The sequence below is a fragment of the Anas platyrhynchos genome, chromosome 22, assembly GCF_047663525.1.
Source record: "Anas platyrhynchos isolate ZD024472 breed Pekin duck chromosome 22, IASCAAS_PekinDuck_T2T, whole genome shotgun sequence".
Classification (NCBI taxonomy): Eukaryota; Metazoa; Chordata; class Aves; order Anseriformes; family Anatidae; genus Anas; species Anas platyrhynchos.
In genome coordinates, this window is record NC_092608.1 from 10,053,095 (window position 1) to 10,078,063 (window position 24,969).

Below are 24,969 nucleotides of genomic sequence, written 5' to 3' on the forward strand. Positions count from 1 at the left end.
CAGCCATTCTGGGATTCAAAATGTAAGCCCATAGATTTTGGACAACTGGGACATAGCGTGTGTTGCAAGACATTCAAAAGTACTTTTTCAGTCTTCAATGCTAAAATGCTTCAAAGCTAAACAGCAGCTGACAAGAGGTCACCATAATTTGTCACGCCCAATAGAATTATTGAACAATAACTGTTAAAAAAAATATAATGCTTAGGTAGACCTGACCTTTCGTGTCTCTGTCCCTGAAGATGGGTAAAGCGAGTGTAGCAGACTCTTTGTGAGTGGGACACTGTATGGCCTTCTTGCAGATGCCGTAACAGCAGGCCCATCTCCACAAGCACTTGAGAAGTCCCAAGTTTTCACAACCATAAACTTCTCTAATTTTTCTTTTAGCTGATCAATAAGGATTTGCTGTTCCACCATTTTTTCATTCTCATATGAAAAAAACAGAAACGGTTGCTGATCATCAGATTTGCATCATACCTTTCTAAATTCATTATAAAGGTCAGTCTTCTTGTATATCATTCACTAACTCTAAATTCTTCTGCAGTGCACAGGCAAATTCTGCAACAAACTGAAAATTCTCTGGCATGACAGGTAGAATCTTACCTCTCCCCAAACTCCAATCATTTTTTTGAGACATTTTTGTCTCTAAAGGACCTGTCCTATATAAATTATGTCAGCTAGATTTAGACATCTAGTGAGAAGTAGATGACATATTTATCAGCCCTTGCTTGCCTTATTTGTGTGTTCATGGATAAATAAAACGGTAATTCAAGAAAAATGTTCAAATGAAGCACATGGTCTGAGTTTAAAGAATGAAATGTACATACATGTAGGCTTCCTCTTCCTCTTGGAGTGGTCCAACTTGAAAGATTATTTTTATTAATTAACATTCATAAAATTGGACGTGACCCCAGGATCCCCTGTATCAACCGTTACTTTCTTTTCTACCCAACCTCAAATTTGTCGGTAATGCTAGTTTGAAGAACTTACTTGCCTTTCCTACAGCAATCTCTGTGCATTGTTCAAAATTACGTATCTTCACTGAACTGATTTATCCATAAGGCCAAGACCATACAATTTTCAGTCTTCTCTGTTCCTTTCAGAATACATCGAAAATCTTGCCTACCAACAGGAAATTTGAATAACAGCTAGAGATAGTTAACTAAAGTATGCATTCTCCTACTTTGAATCATATATTTTTTATTTATTCTTTTTTTCTCATCTTCTTAGACTGCAAGTCCTTTCCCCATACATAGACAATGCCCCACAAATTGACATTTTGTTGGAATACAATACATAATATTTCTGTGTCATAGCAAAAAGAATATATATGTCAATACCATACATTTTATGATTGTGGAAGTAGTAATGGGCAACTCCACCTTGCAACTTTTTTTTTTTTTTAATCCCTATAAGACTCTGTCCCTTATGCCCTTGTACATACAACCCCATAGTGCATAACCTGTTACATAAATACATGGGTACAAACATTTACAGGCTACTTTTACAGTTCTTATTCTATCATGTATCATTGAAACGACACTTTCCTGTGCATACAACTTTAAGCCATTTGACACAAGCATTTGATTTAATTATTATACTGATTTTTCTGTTTTTAAGTAAAAGTGAGAGCTGCGATCTTTTGCCTACAGTACAACTGTTTCTGTTCATAACATCTGCCTCGTATCCTCCATAGGATACAATTATAAGCATAATCGTATATAAGCATCTATGTGTATTAGAAGCATGGATTATTTCAGTCTAATAAGCTGACAATATGCAGTATGGGTTAAAAAAGGAAAACACACAAAAAAAGCCTATCCAGAGATGACAGAACAGAAAAATGTTACAGAGGGAAGGAAAAGATGGTGACCAGTGTACTTACCTTTCATTCATTGACTCTCCCCAAGCCATCAGCAAAGAAGAGGAAAAAGGAGGAAAAGGAGGAAAAGGAGAATAAGGAGGAAAAGGAGAATAAGGAGAATAAGGAGAATAAGGAAAAAAAGGAGAAAAAGGAGAAGAGTACTAACTAGCCATGTTTATGCTGTTCCCTTTAAAAAAGGTCAGATCTATCATCCTATAAAGTCAGATCTATCAACTATCCTATATATGGTCTCCTGGATCTTGAAATGCTATTCACTTACTACCCATTACAATTTCATTAGCATATACAAGATCTAGAGAGGGAAGGAGGCAAGCAGTGTTTCCACTGTGTCACTCAGCTTCTTGTAATAGTAAACTCTCAGAATACTAGGATGAAATTCTGTCTTAAAAAGTCAAAAGGCAACAATACTTTACTCTCACACTGAATAAAGATATAACAAAGCATGTTTCTACACAGCCTTTCAATTAAAGCATTCTGTAGGAACTTGATGGTCTTCTTGAGATTCTAAACAAGCTTTTAAAGCCTTTCAAGTCCTAAATCATGAATCGTCCTGAAACAACTTAGTAACAACACAGATCTGGAGGAAGGCAGGAAGCAAAGAGAGGGTGAATGAATCACTTAATATCATACAGGAAGGCTGTGGCAGTTAGGCTGATACACAAACTTCAGGAATCACAGTACTGTGATTCACCCACTAGATGATCTCAGCTCATTAGGGAATACAGCTCTAATTCAAACAAGGTGCTTGTAAGACTGGTAGGTGTTTACATCCAAAAAAATTCTGAAGGATCTGTCTTGAAATCATGAGTACATTCCTATAGTGGATGGATGGTTCGATATAGATACATGTAATATATGCCAGAGGAAAAATACCTGTAATCTATGTGTTTCTTCAGCCTTCTTTAAAGATTCCAGTTGCTCTTCATTTTCCTGTATTAATGTCTTTATCTGATTCTGCAATATCTTCAATTCATGATCCTTCTGGCTGAATACTTCTTCATCCATAGCTAGAGCCTGCTAGATAATAAAAGGAAAATTCAGCCAGTGGAAAAGCAGGCATTGTTATTCTTGAAGTTGGAAAATTAAATACATACATATATTTATTTGTTGTTCAAAGATGTGATTGGAACTGCAAAGTTGGGACGTATATATGGCAAATTCTCCCACCATAGAATCACAGAACAGCTGAGGCTGGAAAGGACCTCTGGAGGTCACCTGGTTTAACCCCTGGCTCAAGCAAGGCCACCTTGAGCAGGATGCCCAGGACCATGTCCAGGTGGCTTTTGATGGTCTCAGAGGATGACTCCACCTCTTTGGGCAACTTGTTCCAGTGCACAGCCACGGCCACCACACAGTACACAAGTGCTTCCAGATGTTAGCCTAGAAGCTCTTGTGCCCACTGCCTTTTGTCCTGGCTGCACGTTCACTGCACCTTCCCTTCAGGTATTTGTAAGACATTGCTAAAATCCCCCACTGAGCCTCCTCTTCTCCAAACTGAACAGTCCCATCTCTCTCAGCCTTTCCTCATTGGAGAGGTGCTCCAGTCCCTTAAGCATCTTTGTGGCCCTCTGCTGCACTTTTTCCATTATGTCCCTGAATCTCTTGAATGGGGGAGCCCGGAACTGAACAGAATCAAGCAGAATGCAGTAGAGAAGTTGGAAAGGACCTACAAAGATCATCAAGTCCAACTGGCTGACCACTTCAGGACTAACCTAAAGTTACAGCATGTTATTGCGGGCAGTGCCCAAACGCCTCCTGAATACTGACAGGCATGGGGCACCAAACAGCTCGCTAGGAAGCCGGTGCCAGTGTCTGACCATCCTCATGGTACAGAAATTTTCCCTGATGTCCAGCGTGAACTGGACATCCCCCACAGCTTTGTGCCATTCCCATGCATTCTTCCCTCAGTTACCAGCAGCACAGACCAGCACCTTCCCTCCTCAGCAAGTTGCTGAGAGCCATGAGGTCGCCTCTTGGCCTCCTATTCTTCAGACTGGACAACACAAGTGTTCTCAGTCTCTCCTCATAGGACCTGCCTTCCAGCCCTTCTACCAGCTTTGTTGCCTTCCTCTTCACACTTTCAATTATCTTCACATCCTTTTTCAACTGGGGTGCCCCTGAGCACACGATACTCAAGGTGAGGCCACATCAATGCTAAATATGGTGGGAGACTCCTCTTTTGACTGGCTGCCTGTGCTGTGTATAACGCACCACAAAATACACTTTGCAACTGCAACTGGACACACTACTCCACCTGTGGCCTCACTGAGCGGAAGGATCACATCTGTTGACCTGTTAGTGACACTTTGCCTAGTGCAGCCAACAAAACCACTAGCCTTCTTAGGAGGAAGGGCACATGGCTGACTCATGTTCAACTTGGTGGCCACCAGGACGCCCAGCTCCTTTTCTGCAGGGCTGCTTTCCAGCGGGGTGGCCCCCGGCATGCACGAGTGCCTGCAGTTGTTCCTCTTCAGGTGCAGGACTCTGAACTTGCCCTTGCTGAACTTCATGAGGTTCTTGTCAGCCCACCTTTCTAGGCTGTCAAGGTCCCTGTGGCTATGGCAGCATGGCCCTCTGGGGAATCAGCTGCTCCCTTCAAAAGTGGTTTCCACCAGTCGTTTCTTTACTTCTGTTTCTCATCTATTGATTTTGTTTTGACAAGTTTCTTTCTCCCAAAGGAAATAATGGACCCATAACCAACACTACCTTACAAAGTGGGTATTTAAATCCAATTACTTTCTTCGGTGTGCTGTGAGATTTGGCTGTAAAATCTCAGCATCAATCATAATATTAATACACTTCTCAAACAAAAAAATAAGGATGGCCCTCCTCATTTTTCATCTCAAAGAAGAGCCTAAAGATTAAAGAAATTATAATGTTATTTTTTTTCAGATGTTTTTCTGGGTAAGTGATCCAATAGTGATTGAAGGTTACTTCCAAATGTAGTTGGCCTTCCAGAAAACCTTTAGGAGCCAAATGCAAAGTATAGACACACTATGTCTTACCATTCTAAAGACAGATACTTCTGTACAACTGTATCTTTTCTGTACAACCTATATCTTTCAAGTAAATACAACTCTTAAGAGCTGCTCAAGAGCCTTTATTGCCCTGTTTATTTTAGCATCTCCCTAACCATCTCCTCCGAGCTGTGGATGGCATGCTTACCTGGGTATCTTTCAGTTTAAACCCAGCTCTTACACTGTTTTGAACCTGGGAAGCAGAGCTTTACAATAAGCCAGAGAAAAAAAATGAAGAATAAATAACAGAGCTGTAATTTAGGATGATGAGAACCAAGAAAAGCCAGAATTTGTGTATGCGATTGCGAGGTAACAATCTACAGGCTTACCAGAATTCAGTGTGAAAAATGAAAATAGGTTGATTTTATAAAATTCTAACTTGTTGGAACTCTATCTCCTCCTCCTACAAGACAGACACATTAGCTTTCCTGATTTGTTCATAGGTACCTAAACAATCAACTTAGAATGAAATACCTGGCAGTTCTTTAGTTCTCTCCTCAGCTGAAGAATTGTGATATGATGGGGCTCTTGCATGGTGCCAGTTCCAGTGTCAATTTGCTGCACGGTGAGAGCTTCCTGCTTTTTAAGCTAACATCATCATTCAAATCAACCAGGAATGGGAAGGCTTCGTCCAAACAGTTTCTGTAGCTGAAGCACTGAACTTGAAGCTGGGTGAGCTGTTCTTCTAGCAAACTGATTCGGGTTCTTTCTTGATTTAAGTCATGTCAACACTGATTACCAACTTGTTGGTTCTGCAAAGCTTCTCGGAGCAATCTGATTTCAAGTTCCATTTCATCAATCCGGTCTTGATCAGGGTTGTAGTTGACAACTGGTTTATTTCTAATGTTTTTGGCTCTGTTTGCATATTTGAGCGAATTTAAAGATTCATCAAAGTCTGATGAGGATGGACTTATACATGTTATCATGACAGTCTTGGTGTTCCCTCCTAGGGAGTCTTTCAGAATGCGAGTGATTTTAGCATCCCTGTATGGAATATGTACGCTTTTCCTTTTTGGGTCTCCAAGAGCACTGATGACATTTCCCAAGGCCAACAAACCACTATTGATTTGAATTGATTCTTTGAATCCTTCACTGGTATTTCCAGTCTTTGTCACCCTCTCTGATCCTGCCAAATCCACAAAATGGAACTTTGAAGCAATCATCTGGACTGATTTCCAAGATGAATCCTGTGGATCACTATTTTTTTTGAGACTCTGCAGATTGTTTCTGACAAATACTGATAGTAAAAATGGCATGTGATCGACTAGAGTGTTCGTTCATTTGTGTTGTGCCTGCGTGACGAGCTGCATTGCCACTTTCCAACAGGCTCATCACTTCATCTGCACATTCTACTTGGAATTCCTTAGCACCAACAATCACTTCAAACACCAAAAGAAAATCAGAATAATTACATTAATTTTAAACTTTTCAGTAAAAGTTTACTGCAATTATGAAAAGTCAATCTATAAACACAAATCACAGAAGCATACAAGCCTGCATTATTATAAGGTCGTAGCACATAGCTAAATAAAATAAAACAGTATGTGGGTAAAACAGCACATCTGAAACCTGCAGAAATAGAATATATGGGTGTATTTTGTCACACCATTTGAAACAGTATTGTAAACAGAATACACAGAATACACTTAGGTGTTTACACATCGTCTTATGCAATTTGCAACCTAGTGCTATCTAGAAAAAAAGTATGAGCAAACCTAGCTCAAAGCTTACTTTGTCAGTTAAAAAAAAAAAAAAAGACAGAAATTTTGAAAGTTTGTAGTAAAAGTGACTCCCACCCTATGTTAAGAACATAGTTCTTAGTGGAATGGAAGCAGATATTTACAGCATAAGTAGCTTAACAAATATAACTTTGAAGTGAGAAGCAAAGGCTTAATCTTAAAGCATTCATTCAACTGAATAATCATGCACAATTGTGTTTCTATGCTGAATTTGCAGAAACAGTAACAGTACTACCTTACCACCTGATGCTGCTTCTGGAGGAACATTGATATTGTTCATAGGAATCTCAAATGAAGGCTGCTTCAGATCAGCTAAACTGAATTGATATTTTGAAAACGTGACTTCGTCTAGTATTAGTCATCGGTAAGCTCTCTTTTCAAGAGATGGAAACAATAATTTGTGCACACAACAGAAATCAAATGCACGAAGTTCTAGAGCTGAAATCCTACCTGTATTTCCCTTTTCATCTTCTCAGATATGTAAATCTTTCACAGAGGTCTCCAACTCCAATAAATCTCAAAGTTCTTCCTCGTAAACCTCTATATAAGATACCTTCACTCGGAAATTGATGTTATGGTTTTCAGAAATATGCTGAAATAACTCCTGAATAGCCCGTGGGATTATGCCTTTTTCATCCTCTGAAAATGATGCTAAAATATAAACACAGATGTCACAGATACTTGCAGTCATTCTGTCACACAAATTACAAAAACTAAAACTAAAGAGAAGTCTGCGAGGTTTATCACTCAATATAATAAGGAATAGGAAGAGCTCAGTTTTCCCAAGTTTTCATGTAAAGATTTGCTTTTCTGTTGATCAGAAATGCATGGAAATGATACAGAACTTTACTACTTTCTGCGGGTATGAGACTACAAGAAAATTAAATTAGTAAAAAATCACGCTAGAAGAAAAAAATATTTTGAACTTGCTAATGAATTAATGATAAAACTTCAAATCCTTTATGCAAAAAGAACGAATACATAATTTTCAGGGTTTCAAATTCAGAATCAAGGACCAAGAAAAATCCAGATAGTCTTCTAATTCCTGCTACTCCACTTCTTCTCTCTTATTCAGCAGAACAGACAAACAAATTGTGACTTCTCGATACGGAAGGGAAGATAACCAGAGCTGGTGATACACGATTTCAGGGAAAGTCAGAAAGCAAAATTGTATACATGCAGAAGCTGAAGAATTCTTCTGCGAACTAATACAGAAAAATAGTAGTTTCCAGTCTCAGGTGTTTGAGAAACACTGACTTGGAAATACCAAGTAAGTCGAATAGTAGAGTTTCAGATATCTGCCTTTAAAAAAGCAAAATTTGAATTCCACATAAAGTTCAACAAGGCCAATATGCAAGGTTCTGCACTTGTGCTGGAACAGTTCCAAGCACAACTACAGTATGGACAGAAAACAGATTGAGAGCAGCCTTGAGGAGAAGGACCTGGCGGTGTTGGATGATGAGAATCTCCACCTGAGCCAGCAATGTGTGCTTCCAGCCCAGAAAGCCAACCATATCCTGGGCTGCATCAAAAGCAGCATGGCCAGCAGGGGGAGGGAAGTGATTGTCCCCCTCTGCTCTGCTCTCGTGAGACCCCACCTGGAGCTCTGGGTCCCCCAGCACGAGGACGTGGAAGTATTTGAGAGAGTCCAGGAGGGCCACAGGGATACTTAGAGAGATGGAGCACCTCTCTTACGAAGACAGGCTGAGGGAGTTGGAGTTGTGCAGCCTGGAGAAGAGGCTTTAGGCACAGCAGCCTGCCAGTGCCTAAAGGGGGCCTACAGGAAAGCTGGGGAGGGACTCTGGAGGGACTCTTTGGCAGGTGGTGTAATGATAGGACAAGGAGGAATGGCTTTCCAACTAAAAGAGGGTTGATTTGGATTAGATATTCAGAAGAAATTCTTTACTCAGAGGGTGGCAAGGCACTGGCACAGGTTGCCCAAAGAAGCTGTGGATGCCCCATCCCTGGGGGTGTTCAAGGCCAGGCTGGATGGGGCCCTGGGCAACCCGGTCTAGTGGGTGACATCTTTGCCCGTGGCGGGGGGTTGCAACTGGGTGATCTTTAAGGTCCCTTCCAACCCAAACCATTCTAGGATTCTATTCCATGAAATTTATCTATGAAATCTCTTTGTCAGACTCTGAAAAAAGTCCAAGAGTGAGTTTGCTTCATACAATTACCTAAAGCAGATACTTTCTAAGTAGGATAAATGGAGCCAAAATTTCTAAAGCACTGTGTTTCAGAAAGTAGGGTAAGTTGCCTGTTAGAATAGAGAATGGGAAAGAGCACTTTAATTTTTTTTTATTTTTTTTTTCTCTCATACTTTTGGTATAGCCTAACGGACACAGAATTTGTGTTTAGAACACAACCATCACATAAACTTTGGAATATATATGTCTTTTTTTGCTATGCATTTTTTCATTATCTCTTAAAAATTCTCAAGCATCATCTGTTATGTATTAAATACTTAATTTGCAGAACTACATTCTTCACACACACACAAAAAAAGACTTTTTACAACGTACCAATGTGACCTCCTCCAATGGTGTAAGTCTTCCCAGAACCTGTCTGTCCGTATGCAAATACTGTAGCATTATATCCCTCAGCCAAAGACACTAGAAGAGGTTTAATGCAAACTGGATAAACTTCTTCTTGGGTTGAGTTTTTGCCAAATACAACATCAAAAGTGAAGACGCGGTCTTTCCCAATGATTATTTGTTGTGTATTTGGGACTAATCTCACGCATGCTTGGTGGTTATGAAGTACTTCCTTGGAAAGCAGAGGTCTGACCCTTACTGCAACTTTAACCAGGATCTCCTCCATGCCGGCCTCCATCTCTGTGCTCCCCACTCAGTATTCAGGAAGTCATTACGAGATCTGTTACAATTCCTCTGTTCACCTCATTTGCAATTTTCTGCACCTAAGAAAAAATGTTCTCCGAGTTAAATAATAAAGAATTAACTCCCTGCTGAAACAGAATGTTGAAGAGTTTCCCAAAGAATACATAAGCATCATTACACCCTGGAAAGGAACTGTGATAAAAAAGCAGATATGTTAACAACTGTTAAACCAGTGCAGAAACTAATTTTGCTTCTATTACCTTCTAAGCTAGCAGACTTAACCTTTGGTCTGAAAGTGGTCAGACTTTCTGTTTGGATGTTATACTGCCGGATGAAGCAACAATATTGTAAGATCTTGTTAATGAACTCTTGATAAAGCATAGACTTACAATGAACCTTATTTTCTCACTGCTACAGTACCGATGCATAGGCAACAGAAATTATTCAAACAAAACCTTTTTATCCTGAATTTATACCTACAGACACACACGTGCTTGAAAGCCATCTTCTGCTTACAAGGGCCAAGTATTTAGAATTTCAGAAGCACAGAAAGCTGTCGTGTTGCTTACATGGTGGGTATGATTTTAAATAGTTGTGATTACTACACACCAAGCATTCCTCTGATTTTAATCCGTCTCTTTATGCCCATATGGAACTATTTTTTATTAGTTATATATTTCAGCAACCATGGTTCCTTATACTGCCCCCCATCTATTAATTCTGAAGCACAAGAAGAAGCATCGAATAGGATTTCTTTACAAATGTCTACCAGAAACACTCCAAAGCCTCGATGGGTATCAAATGCTGCCGGATCCCAAACACATCTTCTGCTCTTGCTGATTCTCAGTCAAGGAGGCTTTGCCATGCAAAGGACAGTTTGCTGAACTTCCTTCTTGCTCAACTCCCACGCAGCCTTTTTGCTCTGCTACCCAACTGGCAGAACTCACCAGCTAAGCACATCAAATTCAGCCTGCATGAAAATGCAACCAGATTGAAACACAAGTCTTCTGTGGTTGCAAAGAGAAGAGTTTTGGCATTTCACTCACACCCATTTGCATTGAGGGCTTGTCCATTCAGAGCTGAGAAACTTTGGAAGCTGACAAAAAGCCTTGTTGTACAGAACAGAGCAAAGGGAAGCCAAGAAAGAGAAGCAAGAGCGTGAAATCCTGCTCATTTCAGAAAGGGCACGGCAATCACGAGCACATACTGAAAACTTACTGACTCCCCCTCCCCCGCCCCCCCCTCCCAAAATGACACCCAAACCAGTCGCGGGAGGGGAGGGGCGGAGGAGGGGAGAGATCCCATTTCCTACCTCCTCAAACAAACACCAAGCAAAATGCCGGCTCAGCGGCGCTGTGGGGCGGCTCCCCCCAGCCCCAGCCCCGGCCCCGTCGCTCCCCGCTCCAAACCTGCTCCGGGCGGCGGGAGGCAGCCTCCGGGCGGGCTGAGGGGCCGGCGGGCCGCGCCTGCGCCGCCCGCGCTGCTGGTGACAGCGCCTCGCTAGGCAACGGCCGCAACCTTCGGCGGCGCCGCCCCGTGCGCACAGCGGCCCCCCGCGGCAGGAGGGCGCAGGCGGAGCGGGGGTTGAGGGGTGGGTGTGAGGGGACACCGGGGGGCAGCCCCCGGCCCCCAGGGACGCGCACAGCTCGCCCTCGAGTCCTGGGGAGGGTGGAGGGGGCCGTCTGCTTGTGGTCAAAGCAGGGGTGCGAAATGCGGCTTCCATCGCCGCGCTCGTCATGGAGGAGAGCGTCTCCTTACGGCTCCGGTGGAGCTCAGCGGTAAAGGCTGAGTTTTCCCTCAAACACAAGCGGTCTCCAAGTAGGCGAGCCACGCTCACAACTGCTCGCAGCTGCTGGCCCAGCAGCCGCCGGGAGTGCCCAGGCACACGTCCACACACAGACACATCTGTAGACACAATGCCGACAGAGCTCAAGGAGCAAAACAAGAACGGATTCTGTCCGATTTGTATATGAAAAACAACAGATAAGACCGAGTCGGTCCCATTCATGACATGGAACACTGCTTTAGCAATTTGTAAGTGCACAGAGCTTACTCCACCCTAAAGACTTGATAAACAAAGAGACATTTAGAAAGCTAAGCTGTGAAATGACTGAAACAAAAAGGTGTATTTCCAGCTTCAGTTCCCTAAAGCGTGTAAGTACTTCTCAGAAACATAAGACAGGACAATGTAAAGATGTAATCTGCGATTAAGTAGTTCTTCTTTCACAGGGAAAACCAAAACCAATGACTTTTCAGGGACAGCAAAAACTCTTGATGAGACAACAACCTTACTCACTGTTGAAAATACAATCCCTTTACATCATTGGCCTCACTCTGCTGCTGTTCTCTCCTTTTTCTTCTTTTCTCTCTTTTCTTCACATTTATAGATCTACACCCTGAAGCTAGAGATTTACCAGCACGTCGGCCACTTCTGCCTTTTCCAGGCTCTGAATCAGTATCATTTTCCAGTTGTAGTAAGGCAAAACGAGACGCAATGGTAGGGACTGAACTGATTAGAGCAGATTCCATTGCCATGTCTGAAATTCTAGGGAGCTGGCTTCTTTTAATTATCAGTTTCCTGGGAAAGTAGCACAGAAGGTAGAATGAAAACATTGTTTGATCAAACAAGCAATAATTCATATCATTAAACCACAGAAGTGGGTTTTTTTGGCTCAGAAAGCATAAGACAGGGCTGGAATTGGGGGAATGAGGGAGAAATCAAAAAGATACAGTATAATTTATTTATATTTTAACCGACTACACTGTATTACCTTAAGTAACTAAAGAAGAATTACATAAAAAAAAAAAAAAAACCAACAATCTACCAAACACATTTTAGGCTAATACATTCGCTCTTGAGAGATTTCGTGGAAAAAAGTGGCTCTACAAGAAGCTGGTCTTCATGTTCTGGGTGGAAATAGACACAATTTAGAATAGAATAGAATAGAATAGAATAGAATAGAATAGAATAGAATAGAATAGAATAGAATAGAATAGAATAGAATAGAATAGAATAGAATACAATAGAATAGAATAATTTAGTGCTTAAAAACTATTTCAGATGCCATCCCCAGAGCCTGACAAACACAAATTAAAAATGAAGTAGATAATACACATACGCAAGCTCCAGTTTGGGGTAAGCAGCCTTATCTCTTCTTTTACAAGAAGTTTAATTTTGTTTGCAATGCACTGGAGATTCAGCAAGCAGTTTTCTCCACAGGGAGGTGAACCCAGCATTTCAGCTGGTACCGTCCACAAACATCAAGTTCACCTGTTCTTAGAGCAAGACACAGAGGATACGTTGGGAGGAGACGGAACTAAGCAACACTTATGCCTTCTGTTGTTGCCTGTAGCTAAAAGCAACATGTACATCCCTGGGACACCATTCTAAAGATCAAATCATTTACCTAGCATTAAAGATAGATCCTGGGTATATCTATGTTTGTCCAACTGCAATTTTTCCATGCAGAGTTTGGTCAATTAGCAGAGTATTGAAAGTGATGATATCCATCTCTGATTACAAATTTCATAGAAAACAGACATCTAGATATGCTGACATATTATGACAGCGGTGTAGTGAGATAATACATACTTCTTGAAATTACTGTTCAAAAGGGATCTTTAGATTTTGAAACAAGTTCTTGAGTTATCTGCTTAGATAACCTACAAATCTGTTCCTTATTAAGTACTATTACAAAAGAACATGAGACTCTGCAGAAGTTTCCACAGGCTCTCTTTACCACTTAACTCCAGAATTTCTCCAGTCCAAAATTGTATAGGTGCTCCATATATACTCAGGTATGTCAACATGCAACAATAGCATGGCAGAGACCATTCCCCAAAATAATGATTTAAAAGGAATATGTCATTTCACTTTTCAGAGATGAAAGAACCATGCTCTACTCTTAAGTTTACAGGAGACAAAAAGCTTACAGAAAAGAGCATTCTCATCACACAGTTACTCAACTCCATTTCTCTCAAAAGAAGAGAAAATGAAGCTGGTCATCTTAGGAGAAAACGGCCATTGAGCTGTGAATCTACTTGATGCTGATATTCAGATTAGCTGATCAGACCACAACTATGTATCTAGAAAATACAGGTCAATCATATCTACATCATAAGTAATTCATATTTGTCACTCTTTAAATGACAGAACAGGATACATTTGGATTTTTGTGCAGACAAGACTGTGCACATATGCACACGTGTGCATACATTGACAAATATTTTAATGCTAAATAACTATATAGTTAACCAGCTGAGGAAATTAGTTAAAGTTGAGAGACTTCATGCTCTTACTAGCTGGACACGAAATATGTTGAAACTTGAAGCTCAGAGAAAAGATTACAGGTGCATCTTTACAGCAAGAAAAAGCACCAGATAAAAGTGCTCAGTCATGTTCCACAAGACCTTATGATGCTGGATGTTGCTCTAAAGCAGACAACACTCAAAGTTTTGTCTGCAGACTCCCTGCTGTGCTTGGCTTAAGAAAAAAAAAAAAAGAACTATAGTATGACTCTTCAGTAAAAGCTTGGAATTTCTAGTCTCTCTCTACTGTGGTGTATTTATAGTTAATGTAAACAGTACAACGGCACAACAGTCTTTATTTGTACAGTGGCAGCAGTGGCTAATGCTGCCAAATCCTTCTTTTTGCACATACAATCTGAAAACAATTACACGTAGCTGAACCTCTACACAGGTACATAAAGTGGCTGCAAACTCTCTTCTTTCGTCTATAAATACACCAATATAAACACACCAATAAGTATACCTTTGCTGTCTTATCGTAGTTGGCATGCAATTAAGAGCCCAGCTGACAAGTACATTTAACAAGTACTACCCATGGAATTCTGCTGTTCCAATTCACTGAAATACTATAGTGACAACATGATATCAATTTACAAAACCTTATTCCTGAATTCGGTGTTTCTACATCATCATCATCATAATGGATGGCAATGAGTTTATAAAGTGAATTGCAAATACATGAGATTGCAGGTTATTTTCTAGTTGAGTCGCAGATAGTTGTTAACATTGCTAATTCAGTTGGTAGGACATTTCAATACTATTCATATTACAGCAGGATCAAATTATCCCACTTCTGCAACACCTAAAGATGGATCCAGTGATTCACCAAGGCCTACCACCATGCCAGGCTTCATATTTTAGCACCACACCTACAATTCTGGCAGACCCATTTTATTAAGCACCTAGCACTTCAGTTTCAAAGTATGGCTCCCATTCCCCCCTCCCTGAAAAAACAATGGGCTGATACCTCAAAAGCTTTCAGCTAATTAGAGGTGCTTGCTAGCACCCTTTCAGAGGCTGGTATAGTTCCCCCCACCTCAGGAATTATGAGCAGTGTTATTCTGTATTGCTATAGAAATAACCAGCCGTAGAAAATTAAAAACACACTGGTGTAATTGAGCTTGAGGCTGTGTTTAAGGAAGCTTTTTGATCACAGAAAGAAAGTGTTCAAATATGATTCAAAGATCGAAGCCGAAATTCCTTGAAGTGGTATAGTCTTTATTGCAGCGCTGGATGATGCACAGGGGATCTCTCCACCTATCGTGCATACCCAAGGCGGAAAGCAGTCTTGAATTTATACAATCAATCTCTCAATATTCTACAAGCGCCTATACATATGCATTACCTATCCCCGCCTTCCCTCGCTTCTCATGCTAATTAGCCTTTTGGCACCTTGCGCCTGTGTAGAGCCTCCCAAGAATTGTGGGCAGGGGTCTTTGGGACGTGGGCAGGGGTCTTTGGGAGGAAGACCCCGAGTCTTCCTCACAGTGTACTTTTCACCTTTGGTCAGGAATCTGCTGAGTTGGCATGTTTCTTAATTGCAAGCGCTGGTTGTTGCTAATTCTTCCATTTGTTGTATCTTTATAATGAATTCCAATGTCCAGTTTTGAGATTTATAGTCCTTCCATTTGTTTCTCTGTCTGTCTACCGCTTCCTTATCATGAGTTGCAGCGTCTTGTTTCGAGATATACAGTCCTTGTCTGGGGATTGTCCTTGCCTCCCCAATGCCTCCCCAATGCCTCCTTAATCAAATACCACAAGGAGTTTCATAATTCCACAGATCAAACTATGACCTGAAGCATCATTTCAACTTCTACAGTAGTTTTCAAGTAAGAGTTTTGAAGTGCGGTAAAATATTGGAAGTAAATAACAGCCTGTTGCCCAAACCCTATTTATCTGAACACAATATTCCCTACTACATAGGCTACAGGAAAAATCCGCATGAAGGTAAAAGGAAGCAAAGCCTGCTGGCAAGTATTTGAAATTGTTTCCATTTGTGTTATGTATTAGCAAGAGCCATAGTCTTGAGAGAAGGCTTTCACTAATGTGTCAAGGAAGTAAGTAACCCCGTTACAAAAAGAGCCCTCAATAATCCAACTTGCAACACCATCATGGCATGGATTGACAGCTCCCATAAATGACCCAGTTCCCAAACGTTCTGATCTGCATATCACTAGCAGGCTGTTAGTGCAACTCTCTGTGCAGTCTGCTCCAAGCAGTAAGAGTTGTGAACACAGCTCCTGCAGCCAAAAGTACCTGTTACTCAGATTCATGCATCACCAACAGAAGATGAGCATTATATACATGTACCATATAATTTTAAGGCAACATTATAGCAATGGTTATTTCTAGCAAGTAGTAATTTATTTATTTATTTATTTATTTATTTAGTGCTTTACTCATTTGTAGGTCATGCTTTTCTACAAACCATGTCAGCATACGTGAATGGATTATTTCAGATTTTTATATTAAAACAACAGATAAGACCAAGTCGGTCCTACTAATGACATGGAACACTGCTTTAGCATGTCTGATGCAGCAATTTGTAAGTACACAGAGCTTACTCCACCCTAAAGACTTGATAAACAAAGAGACATTTAGAAAGCTAAACTGTGAAATGACTGAAACAAAAGGGTGTATTTCTAGCTTCAGTTCCCTAAAGCATTTAAGTACTTCTCAGAAACAGAAGACAGGACAATGCCCTGAAGAGCTTCAGTCTAGTTTTAGACATGATGTAACAAAGCTAACTATGATAAAAGTAACATATCCAGTGTTTCAGTAACACCGAATCCCTTTTCTATGTTACCCACCTTAACCCACACTGCAGGTCAAATAGCTCTACTGTAAGCACTGCTGTAAGCCCCCAACACACATGTTAAGAGGAGCGTAATGCACACCCAGAAACTCAGTTGGAGCATCAGCAGCTTCCTGGTCTGCGTACAGCTTTGTATACATGCATGAATTTACAGTTAACTGGCAAATGTTCAAACACCACAAAGAATTGAGCAGCACATCACAATTTAGGACTCTAGGCTGACGTTAGGAGCAGACTTTCAAGCATTTGTGGAATAACCACATAGCTTTAAATACGGTGATCTACTGTTTCAAGGAAAATACGCTGAATAGCCCAAAAACACAACTCAGTTCCTCTTGAACCACTTCCATCTTCAACTAAACTAATAAAGCCACAGATTTCCAACAACTTTGAAAAGAGCATCTTCCCACACGCTGTCTCCTTGTGTCTATTACTAACATGCTTATTTGCCACCATCTATCATCGAAACACGTGCTCAGCTAACACCTAAAGTACTGACTGTACTAACTCACCACTGTGTCTCTTATTTTTTTCCTTCATCTTCTGAGATTTGATTTCCTCAAGTGTTTTTATTCCAAAATTCAGATTGCCCTCTGAAAATAGGAAACAGTTCATGAGACTGGCTTAGAGGCACTCACTGAGGACCACAGCTCCTCAGGCTTCTTAGCGCTCAGCAACTTTCTGAAGTATTTAGAATAAAGCGTGTCAACACTCCTCACAAGTGAAAGAGCCAGAGAACCAAGGGCATTTTGCCCCTCCTTTCATCCTTCAGGCTTAAAAATGTAGTTTTAATTTTAATCCATTTACACGATATTAGATCCCTCTATCGTTAGATATGGCTTATCAACAGTGGTTGCAAGGCTGCACGTGCAGCCATTTCAACTCCATGCTGTGGCCCTGTTTTGTTCTCCAAAAATAAAGAAAAGGAGTTCACCTTTCTGACCCAATTGGCACATGATGGTATTCATGGCAGAAATGAGATCATGGAAATAACCGAGTCCATTCAGCATCCCTACATTTTGTTGTGTTTTTACACCACACTGCTTTTGAGTTAACTGTCAAGTTCTTCTGATTTATCCTACTAAGGTGCTGGAATACCTTGTTTAGTAGCAGTAGAACTGCCTTTGCGAGTGGAAATCACCCGTAATCCATTTTTGCCTTCCACAGCTGGTTGCTGGACAGGAGTTTTAGTTTCTTCTTCCTCAGAAAGTTGGTCTGAAGGGGAAAAATCTATTCAGTTATGCATAGACCAGATTGTTCATGATTACGTAGCTCATGCAGTGACACTTCAGCCCATGCTTCATATAAAAAACTTTGTTGCTCTTTTGTTTTGTTTTGTTTTTTAAAGAGCTACATTGACCTGATGAACTCCTAAGTAGAATACACTAGGACAAAACATCTAGGACTCTAGATTCTCTCTGCAGCTTTAACTACTACACAACACATTGCTCTTCAGACAGAAAAAAGAAATTTCCTTCCTAGTTTCACATAGAACTTTACACAACAGACCATCTAAAGCCAGGAGTGGTTCTAAGCTTTCCTCCAACATTTCAGGTTCTGTCCACTGACTGCCGGACTAAGCCACCAGTGACCTGGCCACACTGCCTGCCCTATCGCTAGTCAGACCTCAGGTCATCTGTGATTTCTACATTCCTTTACAGCACAGATTCCTTCAAGAACCAAAGATTTACACAATCATTTACAGCACAAATTCCTTCCAAGAACCAAAACATGCTCACCATCATCATCTTCATCATCATCTGCAGCCTTGATTACAACTGAAGGGTGTGTAGGGCTTGGGACATTTTCAGAGTTTTCCACTTTCATCACCCCCTTAGCTGTGGAGAGGGATTTGACTGGACAGAAAGTTTGTTTTGCTGCAGTGACATCTGAGCCACTTTCAAATCATCGTCCGCGGACTCAGGCGGACTTGGCAGTGTAGCTAGAGGAAGAGGAGGATCATCGGTAATATGGCAGTTTAAAACTTTGACCACAATTTAGCAAAGAGGTGGTAGGAAAGGCAGATAACCCGCACAGACAATGAATTCATCATCTCCTTTTGCCCATCCCATCACTGTTTACACCGTCAACAAAGACTTCCCTTCGAACAACAACACATCTCCCTACCACCCAGCAAAAGATGAAACAACAGGAAGCAAACTGCAAGGCAAACATCACACAAAGCCAAGAGAAGCTGAGCACGAAAGCAGAAAACAAACACCAGCAGTACACTCGGTGCAGTACACCTATGACTGCAGACCTTTTCCTGTACTCACAAATGAACAGTTACCTGATGCCCCCTACAGGATTGGCACCCACTAAGTAATACTCCAAATTAAGTCTTCAGCACTTCAAGAAAAAGGACCTAAACTCACTCTTGCTTGGTGGGAAGAATTGTCCATCGATGTAACGTCCCTTTGCATGATGAAAAGCACAGTTGGCTTTCTGACAGCCTCCCGGCTGCTTCTCCCAGTAGCAAGGAACCTCACTGCGCTTTTTCTGAAGACAGAAAGAAAGAAAAGCTCGTGATAACACGCACCTGAGGCTTGCAAAGAGATGCGCAGCTCCAGATCATGACAGCTGTCACAACACAGTGCTGAAACATCATTCCAAAGGTCAGTTTCTCAGTTAAGTGGAGTATTTCTGGGCATATTCACAAAGTTTGCATAAGCTGGAACCACTATGCACATTTAGATTTGTCATCATTCAGTTAGAGAAGACAGGCACTCTCAGACACCAGTTGAGGGTGGGTTAAACTAATACACCTAGGATTATACTAGCATTATTCAGAGGGAAAAAGAACATCTGAAATTGCCTAGGTTAACCCTGTCTAGAACTACTTCTTGGAGACTTAGTTCTTCTGCACCTTTAACTTTCCCCACTTCCTACCCCAGGCAGCTAGAACAGCGTTATCGGAAGGACTGTGGGTCAGAAGAGACCTGACAGTTCATTATCAAGCCTGCTCCCATGACGATAGAACAGCCTGTTTATTACCCCCCTGCTCCAGCAGGTTTTAGCAGTCTATTTAACAGCTATTCTGCATCTGTTGAGAAAACTGTCAGCATCTAATAAAAATATATATATATCTTGCTAAGACATACCTAAGGCATTGATTTTATTTTCCTCTGCTTCCTCCCACCCCCTCTCTTGGTAACAGAAACAAGTATGATTTTGAAGCAAACAAATCTATCCTGCAAAAGCACAATCAGTACACCTACGGCACTGAAAAATGCTTTTGTTGATTGATTTTGAGAACACATCGTTAGGCACTCACGTCAATTTCCATGTGTCTGAATCGGCAGACGTTCCTGAAACAACGACCCTCCTGCCACAGCTTGCAGACCGTCTCATTGCCCAGAGCAGCTTCGCAGTGGCGGTAGGCACATTTGTCTCCCTGGAACCAAAAGGAAACCAACGAGGAAAATAGAGTACAGCCTCAAAAATGGCCATGCTGCTGCCTAATGTTGCTACAACTGAATTCAGAATCTATCTGGTTCTCAAGTTAACCAAAGACCAGCGTGCTTCCTCCTCCTAATCTACTCCTTCCTGAAAAAAAATGGGAAAAAAAAAGCAAAGCAAAGGAAAGCCAGCCATACCTTGGTACAGGTAGAATAGAAATAGAAGTAGCAATCGTCTCCTTGTTTAGACATGCCGACGAGTTCTGCTAACAAGCTCGGCTTCTCTCCACAGGGCCTTCCTCTGCTCTTGGAGAGAGCTGTCTTCACCCTTGCTTGGGCTGAAAGTCTTCTACTGGCTTGTGAGCAGGGAAATCTTCTTTTGAAAAGTAACCCTAAAGAAAGTAACAAGCGAAAAATAATGAGGAACCAACATTTTTCCAGCTTTCTTCAGTTCATCAAATCAAGTTATCAGTCTCTCGAAGAGAGCAAAGCCTTGAAATCAGCTGTTACATGAACTAACTAAATATGAAAGTTCCGTAAAGCTGCCAGGAGCTTTGTCAGCAAGCGTTCTCTTCCACATCCTCAATAAGATGACTTGGAGCACATCTGGAAGCCTGAAAACGGAGTCACTCCTTAAAAAACCACCTGATCATACATGCAAGTCAATAATCAACTCTGGCTACAAATAACTTCTCTAGAACACAGTTAGGACGCATTAAACAGCACGTTCCAGGCACTGTGGGTCTTCCATTTCACCTACCTGGACAACCTCAGCAAAGTTATCGATCTTCAAAGACTTCCAGTTAACTTCTCCTGTAGGCCAAACCAAGACTGAATCCGTGAATTAAAAATAAAGGGGTAGGAAGAATTTTCCTCCTCACTTTGCCAAGGGAACCTCTCATCCACAATTCAAACATAGGATGTGCTTTTAAACGGCTTATAACTAATAGAGGAAGCAAGTCCATTTGAATGCTCTCTCAGACTGGAGACAGCCAGGGATAGTTAGCTCTTCAAAAAAATAAAAACCAAAAAACAAAACAAAACAAAAACAAAAAACCCAGCGCATTTAGAGATGAACTCGTGATTCAAAGTGGCTGCAAAAATGAGGCTCCATCTTCCACAGCCGGACAATTTAACTTTTTTTTTTTTTTTTAATTTAAAATTCAGTATGTTCCAATCTCTGGTCTTCAAGATTTCTTCACCTATTAAGAAAACACAAAAACCTTTCCCCGTCTTTATTACCTGTACAGCAAAAAACATACCAGTGCATATAAATCCACAGATGTGCATACGCATACACACATCTGTGTTTATACACACACGAGGAGGGAGTGAGAGAAAGTTAGCGAGAGCGACAGTGAAAATCAGAATTTTTGCCTTTTCGACACAGAGAGAGCGTAAAAATTCTCTCATTTTGAGGGAACTAGAAAAAAATGGAGGCTCTACAAAAGATTTTGATGAGTATGCCTTCGAGGCCGATGCTTTGTAAGATGAGTGATCTGGGGGCCAGCACACAAATATGCAGACGTATGTACATGCATACAGGATAAACAGATCTATACACACAAGCGTGCACAGTATATGTTGTATGATCTCCATAGAGAGAACAACTCGTAGCCCTGATCAGACACGTAGAGTTGCAATCAATTAACAGCAGGAAGACAGCAGATCAAGGGTACAGCAAGCTTTGAGAGGCAGGGGAATGCTCACTTTGCCAGTGGCATGACTGCATGATGCCAAGGATTTTGAATTAGTTGGATTTTTTGGAAGCAATTGGGTTTTTCTTTCTGCGCTGTAGCAAATACCACAGGTTTGCCACCACGTGCTGTTCCCTAATCCATATATCCATCCTCATCCATTGCTGCAGGATCATGAAAGGTTAGAGAAGACGACTTAGGTCCAATTTAACAGCCAATGATTTTTCGATGAGCAGAGCTGCAACAGATTTTATTTAGCCACAAGCATTTTTTTTTTCTTTTTTCTGAGATGAAGTCAGAAATTTTAATTATTATTTTTTTTAAAGACACTAAACACAAAACCTGCAACCAGACCAGATAAAGTTCAAATTAGAGTGATTCTGAAACCTTTCATTAAAACGCTGCACATTTCTGTGCAAATTATTTCTGACTCTTCTGGACAAAAGTGGATGAAATAGTTCTTACAAATTAATAATCAAAGGTTGGAACCTTTTACTCACACAAACACTAGTGAATTTTCCAGGAAATATTTTTTTGGCAGGGAATTTTCCCAAATCTAAAATAAAGAGAGGAAAAGTTGGCTTCTCATATTAGTTACTGCTTTTGACTGCTGGGCAAAGGGAATAAAAACAGTAGTTAAGTGCAAGCTTTCCTTCTCTTCTTTACTATGGATAGGAATCGTCACTTCGGACCTTTAGCACCTTCAGAAACACACCCAGTGCCATGCAGGTTCCAATATATGTTCCAAATAGTACCAAGAAAATCTGTCTAGTTTGTTTTACAGGCTTGTCTTTCTCAGTATGGAACAAACTGACCTCCCTGGTCTAACTTTGCAGTTGCCTATTCTGCCTTTGTCCTGGAGAGAAGAGCAAGAAAGGAACAAATCTATTTTTGCACTCCAAAAACGCATTAGAGGAGGATTATCACACCCACCTAAGGGTACTTCCTTGTTTGTTTATAAAGCACCAAGTATTTCTCTTGGACAGTCTCTGTAGCTGGTCTGTTTTGTGCCTTCCATTTATAATAAAGATATTAAGATGCTTACCCCTTGTTTTTTGTTTTTTGTTTTTGTTTTTGTTTTTTTTCTAACGAACAGTGGAAGTGGAGAGTCGGATGACAAGCAAGAACAAACACTAGAAACTCCTTGTTCTGCCCCTGCTTTTTAATCACCCAGCATCACCCCGGCTGCAAAACAGCCTCTGCTGATTTACCTGCTTGTTAAAGCACCCCACAGGCTGCAAGTGCGGTGTGCTAGGTGTCAAGTTCTATTTAACGGTGCACAGGTAACCATTCATCTTCCCACAGTCGAAGCACAGAACAGCCTCTTGCTAACAGAACTCATCCCTGCTGCTGCAAGAAACCTCATGGCCTGCAGGAAAACCTCAAGCTAAGAGTTCCAAAGCAAAAGCAGAAAACGCATGATTTGTACTCTTTATATTGGAGTGAATTCTAGCTGCTAAACGCTGCCTACATCTGAGGGCACGTGCTGAGGCTGGGGGGAAGGACACTCAACACCCACTGACAGCAGGAGTGCAAAGATGACAGCCAAGAAGGCAAAGGTTAGAGCTGAACGCTGCCTCAGCTTCCTCCAGCAGCCAGCTGGGGGTCACCTTTCAGCACGCTCTCTGAGACTCTGAGCCCCGAGTTACCGCAGCCGCCAGGTACAGCTGCTCCTTGCTGGCCCAAACTATTGGAAGAGTCTTCAAACTTCAGGGACCTGTTTTATGACAGCCTCGAGATCCAATTAATCTGTTCCTGAAGGCGCTGATCGTCCTGGTGTTTCTGGAGCTGTCCAAGAACAATCCTGAACTGAGGCACTCGTCTGATCAGACAGTGCTTTGGCACAGATTTGTCTTTAGCTTGACACATCAAGGTGAAGAGGAATCGATTCTTGCAAGCAACCTCTCAAGCAGGGATCTGATAAGGTGACCAAAACGACAGATCTGTTGTACAGATCTGAGCACATCCCTCTGCAGGGAATCACTTTCAAGCCTAAGATGTTTCACCCATCTCCCTGCCCCAGAGCGACACAAGTAAAGCTCTTAAGCAATTGCTAACCTGTTCTCAGTGCTCACGAGTCCCAAATCACTCATTTTACAATCTATAAAACATGGCAGCTGGCACCTAGTTGGCACACGGTGACACTGCACACGTTGGCAGTGTCGTCAGGAGCTGCAAAGTCAGGGCTGAGGGGGTTAAGGGAAAACCACACATCAGTTTAGCAACTTGGCTCCCGTAGGATACTTCCTACGGCAGGAGTTTCAGCAAAGCCACTCAGAGGGACCTGCTGGCTAATTCAAACGGGACTTCTGCTGGAGCAGTCAGAAGGCAGCAGGAGATATCCAGTGGGCATCGCTGTCAGTCTGTGGCAGTTTGGGGTCCAGGTATCAGTGGTTAGGTGGGGTTTTCTCTGCTTCACTTTCTCCAAAGCTGTGAAAAAATATTTCTTTTAAAGCACTGTACAGTCCCACGTTAAGGATGGAACCAGCTGCATCAACTTCCAGTACGACGGTGTTGGAAAAAGGTGCCTTTGGTGGTCAGGAGCACAACCGCTCTGCTGATGTGTTATTTAAGTGTGTTCTTACATCTGAGTTTCCTCACAGCAGTATGTAGCTGAGGGGGTCCAAGTTTCCCAGGGAAGATTTATGGTTTTTCTCCTACCAAGCACCAGCTCAGTATACAAAGCTCTGTTAATAACACCCAAGCATGTAGATGGAATGCAATTGTTTTCCTTACAACCCCCCAGTTATTTCCATGTCTGTTCTGGACCTTGGGATCTCTTTTGGGAGCTACATTACGCAGAGCAATACAATAAGGCTGAGATCACCGCTGCCTCAATGTAATGCAAAGGTGAAGGCCTTTCTGACAGCCAGTTTGGAAATGAATGCAGCCCCATCTTGTCAGCATCAGAGCAGAGCCAGCTCCAGATGGCTCCAAAAAGGAGCTGCTGCTGGCCAGAGCCGAGGCAGGGAGTGCTGCTGGGTGGGCTTCGGGGGAGCAGATTTAAGGAAGGGGGGAAAATACTGCTGTGCAACAGCAGCTGGGAGAGAGGATTGTGAAAGCGTGAGAGAAGCAGCCCTGCAGCTCCCAGGTGAGCGCCGCAGGAGGGCAGGAGGTGCTGCAGGCAGGCAGCAGCAGTTCCCCTGCGGGCTGTGCAGGGAGAGGCCCCTGGTGGAGCAGGCTGTCCCCCTGCAGCCCATGGGTCCCCCATGGAGCAGATCTCCACGCTGCAGCCCCCCCATGGGTGGAGGAGCCCCCGGTGGAGCAGGTGGCTGT

At 41.9% G+C, this 24,969-nt stretch overlaps 1 pseudogene; it reads right to left on the reverse strand.

Annotated features, from left to right (window-relative positions):
* Positions 1-24,933, reverse strand: part of LOC113840438 (kinesin-like protein KIF27) — a 39,804-nt pseudogene extending 14,871 nt beyond the window's left edge.
* Between the last annotated feature and the right edge of the window lie 36 nt (positions 24,934-24,969).